This window comes from Hypanus sabinus, chromosome 19, assembly GCF_030144855.1.
Source record: "Hypanus sabinus isolate sHypSab1 chromosome 19, sHypSab1.hap1, whole genome shotgun sequence".
Taxonomy (NCBI): domain Eukaryota; kingdom Metazoa; phylum Chordata; class Chondrichthyes; order Myliobatiformes; family Dasyatidae; genus Hypanus; species Hypanus sabinus.
The window spans coordinates 32,907,365-32,921,047 of NC_082724.1; the positions used below are offsets into that span (position 1 = coordinate 32,907,365).

Sequence of the window (13,683 nt, forward strand, 5' to 3'; positions counted from 1 at the left end):
TTCATGTGTAAGTTCAGACCCTGTCATCATGTTGTATGTAAATGAACTGCAACACCATGAAGCTGATTTCATTTTCAAGAGATAGCGACATAATTTCTTCACAGCTTACAGGATAACATTCAGAGAAGAACATTCCTATCCTTATAATGACAAACTATTGTACTACTTCCACTACTTGACTCCACTATAATCCAAAAATCCACAACAGATCAAGGCTTGAAAGTATCACGTTCAGAACTAATACATCTCAGTACTAACCATGTGGTGCATTTATTGACTTACTCATCAGGCAGCCTTGTTCACAAATGATGGCAAGTACTGAATGAAGGAGAGAAATTTATTTGCTTTGATAGCATTGCATGTACTTTTAGTTATAGAGAACAATCAAGGTAAAAGTGATCTATTCCGCATACTTAAGTAATCATTGCAAAAGTAATAGCAACTAGACCTCAGTTATCCGTCCTTAATACCTTTGATGAGAATAAGAATATCATCGGGGAACAGATGGAAAAGGAATACCAAAGAGAAACCAGGCTAATATAATAGCTATACACTCCAAGGGTAGTCATAGTCAAAGGGTGGTAGTGGGGATGAGCATTCACTGCTAAACAAACACTCTTAATGGCGTGCATCTCAAACAGCCTCTGACAACCAAGTCCAACTCCTGGCCTTCACGTGTGGCATAGTACTTATGCCCGGTGGAGCTGTTCTCACTGACAGGAGAAGGGGCAAAGGCGGGCCACTGACGCCTTAAAACCAGTTGCTCCGGGGAGATGGGGCTCATTAACCACGGATGGTAGCTCATCTAGGAGAGGGAAAACTCCAATTTCAAACCTCCGCTGCCTTGTGGCTATACTCGCTCATGGGAAAGGCTTTGGGAGTAAACCCCGGGGAAAAATCCGGAGTCGGAGCCCCGAAGGCGGCTGACTGCTGTACCCAGCACTGGCACGGCAACTCCTGCGATGCTGCTGGCACCAAACTGTACCGACTCGTCGTTCCTGTGGACCCGTCGTCAGCATGGAGAGGGGGGTCCCACTGCATGGGCAATAGACTCTGTATTAACTCTGCCCTGGAGAAGCCACTCTCAGTGACTACCAGAGGTGCAGTACCCAAGGTCGACTACGACCGATGGAGGCCACACATTAACATAGGTGGGGTGCTGATGGCTGGGTTGAAAACAGCATATTTCAGTACCAGCAGTACAGTCTCTCTTAAGTATCAGGCAAAATGGGAAAACTCTGGAAAGGGAGAAGATGGGATAAAAATAGATAGCATTGCATGGGAGACAACAGAAGTATTTTGGAGCAGATTATGGCTTTTGAAGATGGTAAAAAGATACAATTTACCTATTCAAACTTGAACCTATTTTGCAGTTCAGTTACATTATGGGTGAGTCTACTGATCAACATTTCTGCTCATTCCCAGGCACTTCTCAGCTACTCAGACAGATGCTATGCATTCTGCTTCTTCCAGAGCTCTTCCGAAGAGGGCATGGAGAACGTTGCAACAAAATATATTAAAAAAAAGGAAGAGATTAAAATATTTTAGGAAGATCAATAGAATAGAGAAATAACAAAGGATGGGCTCACTTTTTTGTGCAAACAGAGAATAACATTTCTAGCATACGTAATTGATTCAGCTGGTTGATTTATGTAACATCTGAAATTTGGAAAAAATAAACCTGCAACAATGGAATACAAAAACGTGACAGGTCTAGAGAAAAGAATGTAAGCTGAGCGGTGATCGGGTTTAGATAGTAAAGTGAGAGTTGTGGAGGAGAGGACAATGAGAACAAGAAAACACATCAGCCAATGTTGAGCAAAATAGTAGTTCAATTGGTAAGATGGTTGTGCAGAAAGAACGCAGAAAGAGGACTTGCAGTCATTCAAATGGCCTACATAGCTGTTCTGTCCTTCAACAAAATCATGGAAGAGGTCTTGGTCTGAATTTCCTCTTCTCCTTGTAGCCAATGTTTTCTGCTGATTCCATGTTCTGTAGACAATAACACCCTCACATAACCATCAATGCCTCTCAGTCATGTTTCTCATTGATATTTTCTCTTATGCTATCAATTCTAAAACACCCATTCAAGTCAGTCTTTCCTCAGAAGACAAGCCATGAATCAAAAGAGTAAACCTTTGCTGCACGACCAAGCATATCCTTCCCCAAATAAGGTGACCAAAATTACATGCAGTGATCTTGGATAGATTAGACTGAGTCCCTTCAGCTAATTAGTTAATTTTTCTTGGCAAATATCTGATCCCCATGGACCCCCACTAGCTGCAGATTACCAAGTAAAATAACACATTTGCCCTATTCTTTACATGTTGATTAATAATCAATCCACTATTGTGGTAATATGTTATCTTCAAATCCATATTATCATATTCTGCGCAGTAACCTTTTATATTGCTTCTCCTTTAATGCCATTTGAAAATTCACAGGCTTTTTATTTATCCTGCGAGTGAGATCATCAGAAAATTAATGAATATGTTAAATCAACTTGTTCCAAAAACTTGACTGTCTCACTGTTTTACGCTTTTCTAACAGAAGTGAATGACATGACTGAGTAGAAAATGTTTTCTGGGGAACAATCTACAAAAAAGAGATACGTTGCATCATTGATAAAGAACTATATAACAGCTCGTAAAATGTGGATATAGCAACAGAAAAGCATGTCTCAAAGCTGGAATGAAAGGGTTACAGCACAAGAAGGAACTGTTTTCACCAAGTTTTAAATAATGCAAAGACTTCTGAGGATAACAGAAAGCAAATGCATGTACCTTACTGGAAATTATTTATTTACTTACTCTTATTTATTGAGATACAACATAGAACAGGCTCTTCAAGTTGCACCACCCAACAACCCCCAATTTAACCCTAGACTAATCATAGGACAATTTACAATGACTAATAAACCTATGGAAACTAGAGCACCTGCAGGAAACCCACACGATCATGGGGAGAACGTGCAAATTCCTTAAGACAGCAGTGGGAATTCAACCTGTTCAGTGTACTGTAAAGTGTTGTGCTAACCACTAGGCTACTGTGCTACCCCCAAACCACAAAGCATAAATCTAACAGTTATGGTAAAAAAAAACACTTTGTGATAAAGGGAAATGAAGCATGGTAAAATCATTTTATCAGTTCAGGTCAATCACTAGGTTACTGTCTGACCTGATGGGTGGTTTCAACATTTTCTGGAGTTTTCTTTTATCTAAAGGCAATATGATGCTGGTAATGGAAACAATTAAAGACGTACATAAAAGGATTCCTACTGTAACCCTCTCACTGTAGGCTCATAATGGAATTAGTTATTACTGTGAAAACAAGCTAACAGCAACATAACTCAAAAATGCATTGGAACAGTGATGAAAAGGCCATTCCCAGTAAATAAACATATCTTGGGTAGCCAAACATGAAAGTTTGAATGTTCCTTCTAAGGAAAACAAAGGCAATTACTTGAACGAATACTAACACAACTTTGCAAATTTACCATTCACCAGGAAATAATAATTTAACTCATGCCAGTATAAACTTAGATCAAAATTGTATTGACAAAGTATTTTGAACTACAACTAACAAAAGAAAGGAACAGGGACCCTTACAAATATATTAGTCTATATCGTGCATATAATCAGTAGAGCTCATCGTTGCATAATCCATCCAGCTCACTAAACTTTGTTTACTCATGGTACTGAACTGAATTTATTTTGAAAACCCCTTCCCAGGGAAAAATAATTACACAATGTTCAAGAGAAAAGAAACATAGAACTTTTTCCAAGGTCATGTGCTAACTAACTAAAAGTTATCTGCACATTTTCTGTGAGACCATAGTCTACATGGGGATTTTCTGACAGTGGTCTTAGCCCTTCTAAATGGGCCTTGTGAGCATTTCAACGTGTTCCTCTGTTATGTTCACTGTCAGTTTCCATTCTTCTTCTTTCCCCTTCTTCGATCCTGCGTTCCCCTCTAGAGGAATGGCTCCCTGTTCCCTTCCCACACTCTTTCAAAAAAAATGCTAACAAGATAAATCTTATTGGCTAATTTAAAAGCCTAACTTGATCATTGAATTTTTCTTTTACACAGCAAAAATGAAATACTCACTTGGAAAACATAATTAATGGAAGACTTATTGTATTTTGTGGAAATCTACAGAAAATAAAATACCCAACTTCATAACAATATTAATAAAATATTGTCTTAAACCAGGTTATTACACTACAATTAGGAGACAGAAGTTTTATTATCTACATTTGGAATAGCAAAAAAATGGACAACTTCAAGTTTTGAAAGTTGATTAAATATCATCAAGGATAAAAGCAGGTTTTAGATGAAAAAATATGACAGACTAAGTGACAGATGAATCCAATGAAATTAATAGATGTGGAAACAGCAAACTGAGTCAGATTTATGAGCAAGGGTGCACAGCATAGATGAGAAAGAAATGAATCTGCCCCTTGCTCAGAACTATTCACACAGCATACATAAGGTAAGTAAGAAATGATAAGGTGCAAGTCCAACTCAGAGTCAGAAGGAAGTAATGTGGAAGAAAAATCAAAGGTATAACCAGACGGAAAAAATGTTTCTACTGAAAGAGCAGAGGAGAATGATGTAACAGCATCAAGATCAATAAAACTTGTACAAGCTACACCATGCCTTCAATATATCAATACATCAGAAGTATCTAAAACTGAAAACACACAGGTTTAAAATAAAGGACGTGGAAGCTGGAGGATATTTAAAATTATTCCTCTAGTGATGTCTTTACTCACCACTAGAGCAGCAAAAATAAGGTTAGAATTGGAATCAGAATTAGGTTTAATGTCACCCCTATATGTCATGAGATTTGTTAAATGTGGGGGAGCAGTACAATGTGCTACATGATAAAAAATAGAAAAAATCGTAAATATATATATAATAAATAGCTAAATTAAGTAGTGCAAAAATAGAAATTTAAAAGAAGAGAGAGGGTCTCTGACTCAATGGAGGATCAGAAGTGGAAAGAGTGAGCAGCTTCAGGTTTCTGGGTGTCAATGACTCTGAATCTACCCTGGGACAAACAGATTGATACAAAGAAGGCACAATAGTGGCTATATTTCATTAGGAGTTTGAGGAAATTTAGTTTATCACCAAAAGACTCTCGAAAATTTCTACTGATATACCTTGGAGAGCATTCTAACCAGTTGCAGTACCATCTGCTAAGAGGCCACTGTAAAGGTTCAGAAAAACCTGCAGAAAATTGTAAACTCCGCCAGCTCCATCATGGGCACTAGTGTCCCAGTGTCCAGGACACCTTCAAACAGCAATGCCTCAAAAAGGCAGCATCTTTCCTTGAGGACCCCATTACCTAGGACATACTCTCTTCTCATTGCTGCTGTCAATGAGTTGGTACAGGAGCCTGAAGACACAAACTCAACATTTCAGGGACAACTTTGTCCCCGCTGCTGTCGGATTTCTGAATGGACAATGACCCTATGAACACTTCTCTCAGTATTTTTCTCTCTTTTTGACCTACTTAATTTTTTATACATATATACTACTTATTATAATTTATAGCTTTTATGTATTGTGATGTATAGCTGCCATAAATAACAAATTTCATGACATATGCCAGTGTTATTAAGCCTTATTCAGACTTCGATTCTAAAGTAATTGAGAAACTGTGATTAGAAAATAAAGACTCTAGCAGTATACTGGAGAGACTGGTGGGAGGAGGGAGGTGTCCTGAGAAAATGCTTCGAGATGCTGGAGCAACAAAGACAGAAAAGCAAAAACTACGGCGGAGAAAGGCAAGCATTTTCTTTAATTGAGGCCTTGTAGCATGTGAGATTCTTCACCAAATGGGGCTTAACACAAGAATGTTAAAAATAGTTAATATGAAAGGGAAGAGGCACAGGGTGAACTTGGTGGGGTGGAAAGCCTTTTTTCCTGTTTTGTACACCCTTAAGACTTCAAACAGCTGAAATGGCAGTAAATACTGCCTACTGTACATGAATAACCAGATTTTACCCTTCACTTGCTCACAGGTAGACTCATGGATTTTGGAATTTCACTGATGACCTGCAGTGAACTGAGTAATACAGAAGAGTTGAACTGGAAAAGAAAGCATTCTGCTAGTGAAACTGGGAGATTATTTATACTTCCATGTGTATCACTAAATAAATTTTTAAAAATACAATAAAAAAAGAAAAAGCTCACCAACTCTTCTTCCTCAGGAGGCAAATCTCTGTCAACCCTTAACAATTTTTAATCAATGCACCACAGAAGGGATTCTGTTTGGGTGTACAAAACAGTTTGGTATGGCAACTACACTGCATGTAACAGGAAGAAACTGCAGTAAGTTGTGGACACAACTTAGCACATCACAGAAACCAGCCTCCCCTCTATGGACTCTGCGATAGTTCTCGCCGTCTCAGTAAAGCATTCAACATAAACAAAGATCCCACCCACCCCAGACATTCTCTCTACTCCCCTCTTGTATCATCAAGGTCAATTTATTATCAACATACATATATGTTAACATATACTACTTTGAGATTCATTTTCCTTCAGGTATTTACAGGAAATTAAATAATTACATTATAATTTATAAAAAATTATACCTAAACAAAGACAACCAACCAATGTGCTAAAGACAAATTGTATAAGTTTAAAAGAAAAATACTGAGAACATGAGCTGTAGAGTCCTTGAAAGTAAAATTCTAAGTTGTGGAAGCAATTCAGAGTTGTGTTGAAGTTATCCACACTGGTTCAGGAACCTGACAAGCTATAGGGTAAGGAGTATTCCTGAAACTGGTGGTGTGGGACCTAAAGCTCATGTACCTCCTGCTCAATGGTAGTAGTGAGAAGAGGGCATGGCCTGATTGGCGGACGCTGCTTTCTTGTGGCAGTTCCCATGTAAATATGCTTAGTGGTGTGCATCATGCAGAAAAGACAAGCGCCTAAAAACACATACCAGCAGGATCAAGAACAGCTTCCATCCTACTATCCGTTATTACAGTCTTCAATGGACCTCTTATACAATAAGATGGACTCATGGCATCTACCTCATTATGACCTTGCACTGTATCATTTAACCGCACTGCTCTTTTTTCAGTAGCTATTACACTTCACTCTGCATTGTTATTGTGCTATCCTATCTTAATGCATTGTGTAAGGATTTGATCTGTATGAACAATATGCAAGACGTTTTTTCACTGTATCTTGGTACATCTAAACCAGTGGTTCCCAATGTGGGCATACGCCCCACAGGGGGGTAACTTGATTTTTAAGGGGGGCAATTCGAGAATGAGTTATTAACAGTGAATTTTTTCTAGTAAGTCTGTGTGAGTATGAGTGTGTGTGTGAGTTAATACATATGTGTATATACAGTATGCATACATAAAAATACTTGTGTGTATGTACATGTGTAATTGCGTATGTACTGTATATATAGTGTATCACCGTCATTACAACCATCAAATGGCTTTCATAATTAAATTAATGAATTGACTGATGTAGGAAGGAACGAATGAACAAGTCCAAACGCGTAAGAAACTCATACGAGGTCGCGCCAATGCTGCTTTTTGCAGTAGCTTTCGGTTCTTGGTGGTGTGAAGATGTGTACATTGAGTCATCTCTTTTAAACTGTGTATCTGTCTTTGTATGCTGTAGAAACGAATCGGCATTGTTTTATTTATTTATTATTATTATTATTTTAATATCACTTAATGTTCTTTTTTTTACAATTTCTTAGTAATTTCTTCCTCAGAACTTTAACAGTCCTTTGGTTCCTTTATTTTTCTCTTTCATGAATGCTTGGATTTCCAGCCTGTCCCACAGGTTTCTGCTCACTGATGCATGAAGAAGGTCATCCAAGTCCATGCTGAAGGAGTTTCAACAGCTCATCCTTCAGGAGCAGGTAGGTGGCAGAAAATGGGCACTTGGTGGTACTGCAGCATTCCAGAAAGTACAGATATTCAAAGAAGGCCCTTGTGCTCTTACAGAAGGCTCGCTAGCAGCTATTACCCCTTATTTACAAAGAACATGTCTTCTGTAGAAATATTTCTTCACACCTTGTTTATGTCCCTTTGACCTGCCCAGATGCGAAGCTGATGAATGTTGTTATCTAGCTAATAAACTTACAGCTTCCCTGAACACAAGTCTGGAAACAGGAGCGTGAAGACCCATATATGCAACACTTTGGAACAGCTTTGTCGCTCTTCCAACCAATTTCTGAATAATCCATGAGCCCATGAACACTACTCCATTATTCCTTTCTTTTGCATTGTTTATTTTATAATTTATAAGAATTTTTATGGCTTTGAACTATCACTGAACAACAAATTTCACATAATCAAAGTTAATGTTAATAGACCTTGCTCTGATTCACTATACTAATTAGTTAAATTCCAAACAAATAATTGTCTGCAGTTGTTGCGGCAGCTAGTGTAATGCCATTATAGTGCTAGCAACTCTGGTTCAATGTTGCTGTTGCCTGTAAGGAGTTTCTACGTTCTCCCTGTAATTATGTGGGTTTCCTCTGGGTGCTCTGGTTTCCTCCCACATTCCAAATACATATGGATCAGTAGATTAATTAATTAATCAGTAGGTTATGGGTTTAATTGGGCGGCGTGAGCTCATTACACCGGAAGGGCCTATTACTGTATCTAAAAATAAAATAAAAAAAATAGAGACAGGAACAACTGAGGGTTTTCAAAAATGTTAAGCAATTGTGCCTGGAGCAAAACAGGTTTAACAACCCCATGTAATATGCAATGAGAAAAAAATTAAATAAATTTATTTTAATTCAATAGTCATGATTTTCCTAAATTAAAAATAAGGGTACCTGAATCCCCAGTAACTTTCAGTCAGGAGAAAATATCCCATGAATTATGAAAAATCCAAGTTTCTGGTAGATTTGCATCACTCTGCTGTAAGTTTCCAAAAATTGCATCCTCAGTTATGTGGAAATTAAACTTGAAATTTAATAAAACATGGAATATAGAAAACAATAGAACAATGTAGTGCCGACCATGTAAACTACTGTAGAAGCTGCCTAGAATTTCCTTGCCGCATAGCCCTCTATGCTTCTAAGCTCCACGTACCTAAGAGTCTCTTAAAAGACCCTATTGTATCCACCTCCACCACCATCACTGGCAGTGCATTCAATACACCCACCACTCTCTGTGTGAAAAGTTTACCTCCAACATCCCCCTCGTACCCGTTTCCAAGCACCTTACAACTATGCCTCCTTGTGTTAGCCATTTCAGCCCTGAGAAAAAGCCTCTGGCTTTCCACATAATAAATGCCTCTCATCATCATAATGCTAATGATTAATAAAATAAACAGCTTTTAAATAACAGAGTGATTGTTGTTGATTCGAAATCAATCTCTCCTGCACAGAAAGGAATCAATTGTAAGTGTGAGTCTTATTCATTTCAGCTGTAAATTAAGATTTTAATATTTGAGCTTAAAAATTCTATTGCGTCATGCTGCTCTTCCCCAGAGCACGAGTTCCCAATTTGTACAATTTTGATGGCATATCACAATATTGCAGTGTAATGCAATATTTGTTTCCTGTCACACACATAGAAACACATAGAATCCACAGCAGTAGTTTCAGTCCTCAAGCAACAGATTTGACACCTGTATTGGCAAACCAAGTTGCACATGCATGTCAGCAGTGTTTTGGCTGCTTCACTAGTCTGGCTAGGTACATAAGCAGGCCAAAAGGCAAGGGTGATTTTCTTGAGGAGACTGAGGGTGCAGGGGAGAAGATGCAGGCTGGGTAAAACTAAACTCAGTCAACAAAATCACTTTATTCACCTTTCAGAGAAACAATGCAATAGAAGACTAATATTTTGCCTGTAAGATGAAAGTTGAATCTCTATCTATTAAACCAGAGCTGGACAACAGTGAATAACAGGGCCCTGCGTAGTTCTGTGAATAGAGAAACCAAGGGGACAAGCATATAGTTCTCTGAAAGTGTCAACACAGGTAGACAGGATTGTGAGGAACGGCATGCTGCCTTTATCAAGTGAGGTACCGCGTACAAGAGGTAGGATATTACATTACAGATGTATTATACGTTTGTTAGGTAGCACCTGGACTATTACATCCATTTCTTGTCACCACACAACGGGAAAAACAATTACACCAGAGTTACTAATTGTAGTTTTCTTTATTGTATAATTTATGTTTAATTTATGCTTTTCTTGTGAATGTCTCTTCTGCTATGTGCCTCTAATACTGCTACAAGTGAGTTTTTCATTGCATTTCTGAATGCAAGTGCATATGACAACAGACTCAACATTGACTTTAAACATTTATTTAGTGATCAGTCAATGTTCAATGCTACTGATTTAGAATTCTGCGTTCTATGGGCACAATAAAGTAAAATTTATGTTCCCAAAGTACGATTAGACATTTTGGAAAAACTACTTCCTTACTTTAATAAAGCATAACTTTGATTAAAAAGTCATTCATGATCCAGAGAATATATTGCTATGTAGTGACTATGAATGAGAAAATTCCTGTAAATTTTCTCTAACTTTATATTAAAAAGGCAATTTATTCCATTGTATTTCCTCTGGCAGAGTACTCTGTGTTGTAGCTCAGATATTTTAAATAAAAACATGCCTTAGAATCTGCTTTATAGCTTGTGCATAAATTCTGAAAGGTTAAAGAAGTCAACTGAAAATGTTCAAAAGCCAAGAGAGACAGCTCAAACTCTTAACATATTTCATCATATAATAAATTACTACATTAAGTGAAGTACACATTCACCATAAATATATAGCCTTATTGAATAGTAGGACTTAAATGTACTCTGTAGCTAGATAAAAAGGTGTCCCACTCACATGCAAATATTATCTGTGAAGACTTCAGTAGCCTTCCAAAACTAATGAATGAAGTAAGGGCCCACAATGCAGGAATGATATGATATGCTGATGATACCACACAATTCAGAGGACGCATTGCTGCAAAACAACTAAACTTAACTTAATGATGGCCTACTCCTGCTCCTGGTTCTTAGGTTCTTATGTTCACCTTAATCAAGAAATTAACTTCAAGGAAGCAGCCAAACTAAAGTAAAAGGAAACTCAAATAAACAATAGATTTTAAAGACTTCATAGACCATTAGAACCATAGAACATTACAGCACAGAAACAGGCCTTTTGGCCCTTCTTGGCTGTGCCGAACCATTTTTCTGCCTAGTCCCACTGACCTGCACCTGGCCCATATCCCTCCAAACCCCTCTCATCCATGTACCTGTCCAAGTTTTTCTTAAATGTCAAAACTGAGCCTACACTTACTACTTCATCTGGCAGCTCATTCCACACTCCCACCATTCGCTGTGAGAAGCCCCCCCAAATGTTTCCTTTAAACTTTCTCCCCTTCACCCTTAATCCATGATTTTTTTCTCCCCTAGCCTCAGTGAAAAAAGACTGCTTGCATTCACTCCATCAATACCCATCATAATTTTATATACCTCTTTCAAATCTCCCCTCATTCTTCTACGCTCCAGGGAATAAAGTCCTGACCTATTCAACCTTTCTCTGTAACTCAGCTTCTCAAGTCCCAGCAACATCCTTGTAAACCTTCTCTGCACGCTTTCAGCCTTATTAATTAGGTGTAATTAGGTGACCAAAACTGTATACAATACTCCAAATTCGGCCTCACCAATGCCCTATACAACCTCACCATAACATTCCAACTCTTATACTCAATACTTTGATTTATAAAGGCCAATGTACCAAAAGCTTTCTTTACGACCCTACCTACCTGTGACACCACTTTTAGGGAATTTTGTATCAGTATTCTTGGATCCCTCTGTTCTACTGCACTCCTCAGTGCCCTACCATTTACCTTGTATGTTCTACCTTGGTTTTCCCTTTCAAAATGCAATTATGCGACTTCATGTTGCATTATCATTTGCATTTTTAAAATTTAACTGTAATTTAATTTAAAGATATTTACAGATACAGCACAGTAACAGGCCCTTCCTGAACAACAAATCCACACCACCCAGTTACACCACCCTGTGACTAATGAGTTTTTGCAATGTAGGTTGAAACTGAATCACCCAAAGGGAGCACATGTGGACTTGGCAGAATATCTTACAGACAGCAATGGAATTGAAGCCAGGTAGCTGGCACTAGGATAGCATTATACTGCCAAGCACTGTGACATTTTTATAATTTTCCAACATTATCTAAATTGCAAATTAATATTAACCAGACCTACAAAAGATTTAAGACCAAAGTGTGATTCGGTTGAACTTTTAAAATAAAGATATAATGCAGCTTTGTAGTCATTCAAATATCTGATTGCATATCTTTATCTGACATTGTACTTTTATCAGTAGGAAAATAAAAGTCAAAAAGGTACAGCATAATACTATTTCATTACTTACACTTGCTTCATTATTAGCCAGTTCCAAATTAATGCATCACTGTACTAAATATATAGCACAGAAACAAATCATTTGGCTCAATATGTTCATGTAAGTATTTTAAGTTCCTCATGCCTCTCCTCTCAACTATCATCATCTAACCAATGCTGAATTCTTTCCAATTCTGTTCTGAATTAAAGTTGTGATTAATGCAAAACTTCTTTCATAGTAGTGGAAGAGAAGGTGCAAATGATGAGATGAAACCGAAGATCCACCGATTTCTGCCTTTAGATACAAAAGGAAAATGTACCAATCACAGAACAGATGTCCCAGGTATCTGACAGCACTGGATTTTAGGACTGTCCCCAGATAAACCTGCGTACACCAGAAGTTGTGTCCATTAATTACAGAAATGCCAGCATGTTCCTAATCAGGAAAGAAGTTCATCAGTAATACGTACATTTGAAAGGGGATTCTCTTGGTCATACTACCTACTGACATGCTGGTAAGGGCATATTTCCTTTTTTGTTGAGATGGTCAGCACCAGATGTGTGAAATGATAAAACATCATCCAACCCACTGAAATGCACCCTCCTCACTACTAACATCAGGGAGAAGTACCAGAGTTTGAAGACTCACATCCAAAAATTCAGAAACTGATTTGTCCCCTCTGCCATCAGATTTCTATATAGTCCATGATCACTACCTCGTTATTCCCCCTTTTTGCACTATTTATTTACTTGGTAATTTATTGTAATTTTATGTATTTGCCTCCACAATACAACAAATCTCATAGCACATAATACTGTGATAATAGTCTGTTCAAGAATATCAGGTATGACTTGCAAAAAGCTATTTCAAGAGTGAAGAAACAATTCTGAGTTTGATTGGAGGCGAAATTGGATGCATGTTTACTCTAGCAGAATTTTCAGACATTACTTCCGACAAAGTGAAACTCAAAAGCATGAATGGCAGCAATACTTCACTAGCAGACGAGCTCAATGCCTTCTAGGCCTCCTTTGAAAGGGAGACCATAACTACATCCGTAAAGGTTCCTGCTGCACCCGGTGACACTGTGATCTCTGTCTTGGAGGCTTGATGTCAGGCAGTCTTTACCCCTCGCAAGGTGGCAGGCCCCAATAAAGTACCTGGTAAGGCTCTGAAAACTTTGGCCAACCAACTGACAGGAGTATCCAAGGACATTTTCAATCTCTTACTGCTACATTTAAAAATTCCCACCAGCTTCAAAAAAGCAACAATTATACCGGTGCCGAAGAAGAATAGTGTGAGCAGCCTTAATGATC

The 13,683-nt window shown here is 38.0% G+C and overlaps 1 protein-coding gene across 1 annotated transcript in view; it reads right to left on the bottom strand.

Moving 5' to 3' along the window:
* The window catches only part of suclg2 (succinate-CoA ligase GDP-forming subunit beta), a 381,523-nt gene that overhangs the window by 109,122 nt on the left and 258,718 nt on the right, over positions 1 to 13,683 (bottom strand). The window lies entirely within an intron of this gene.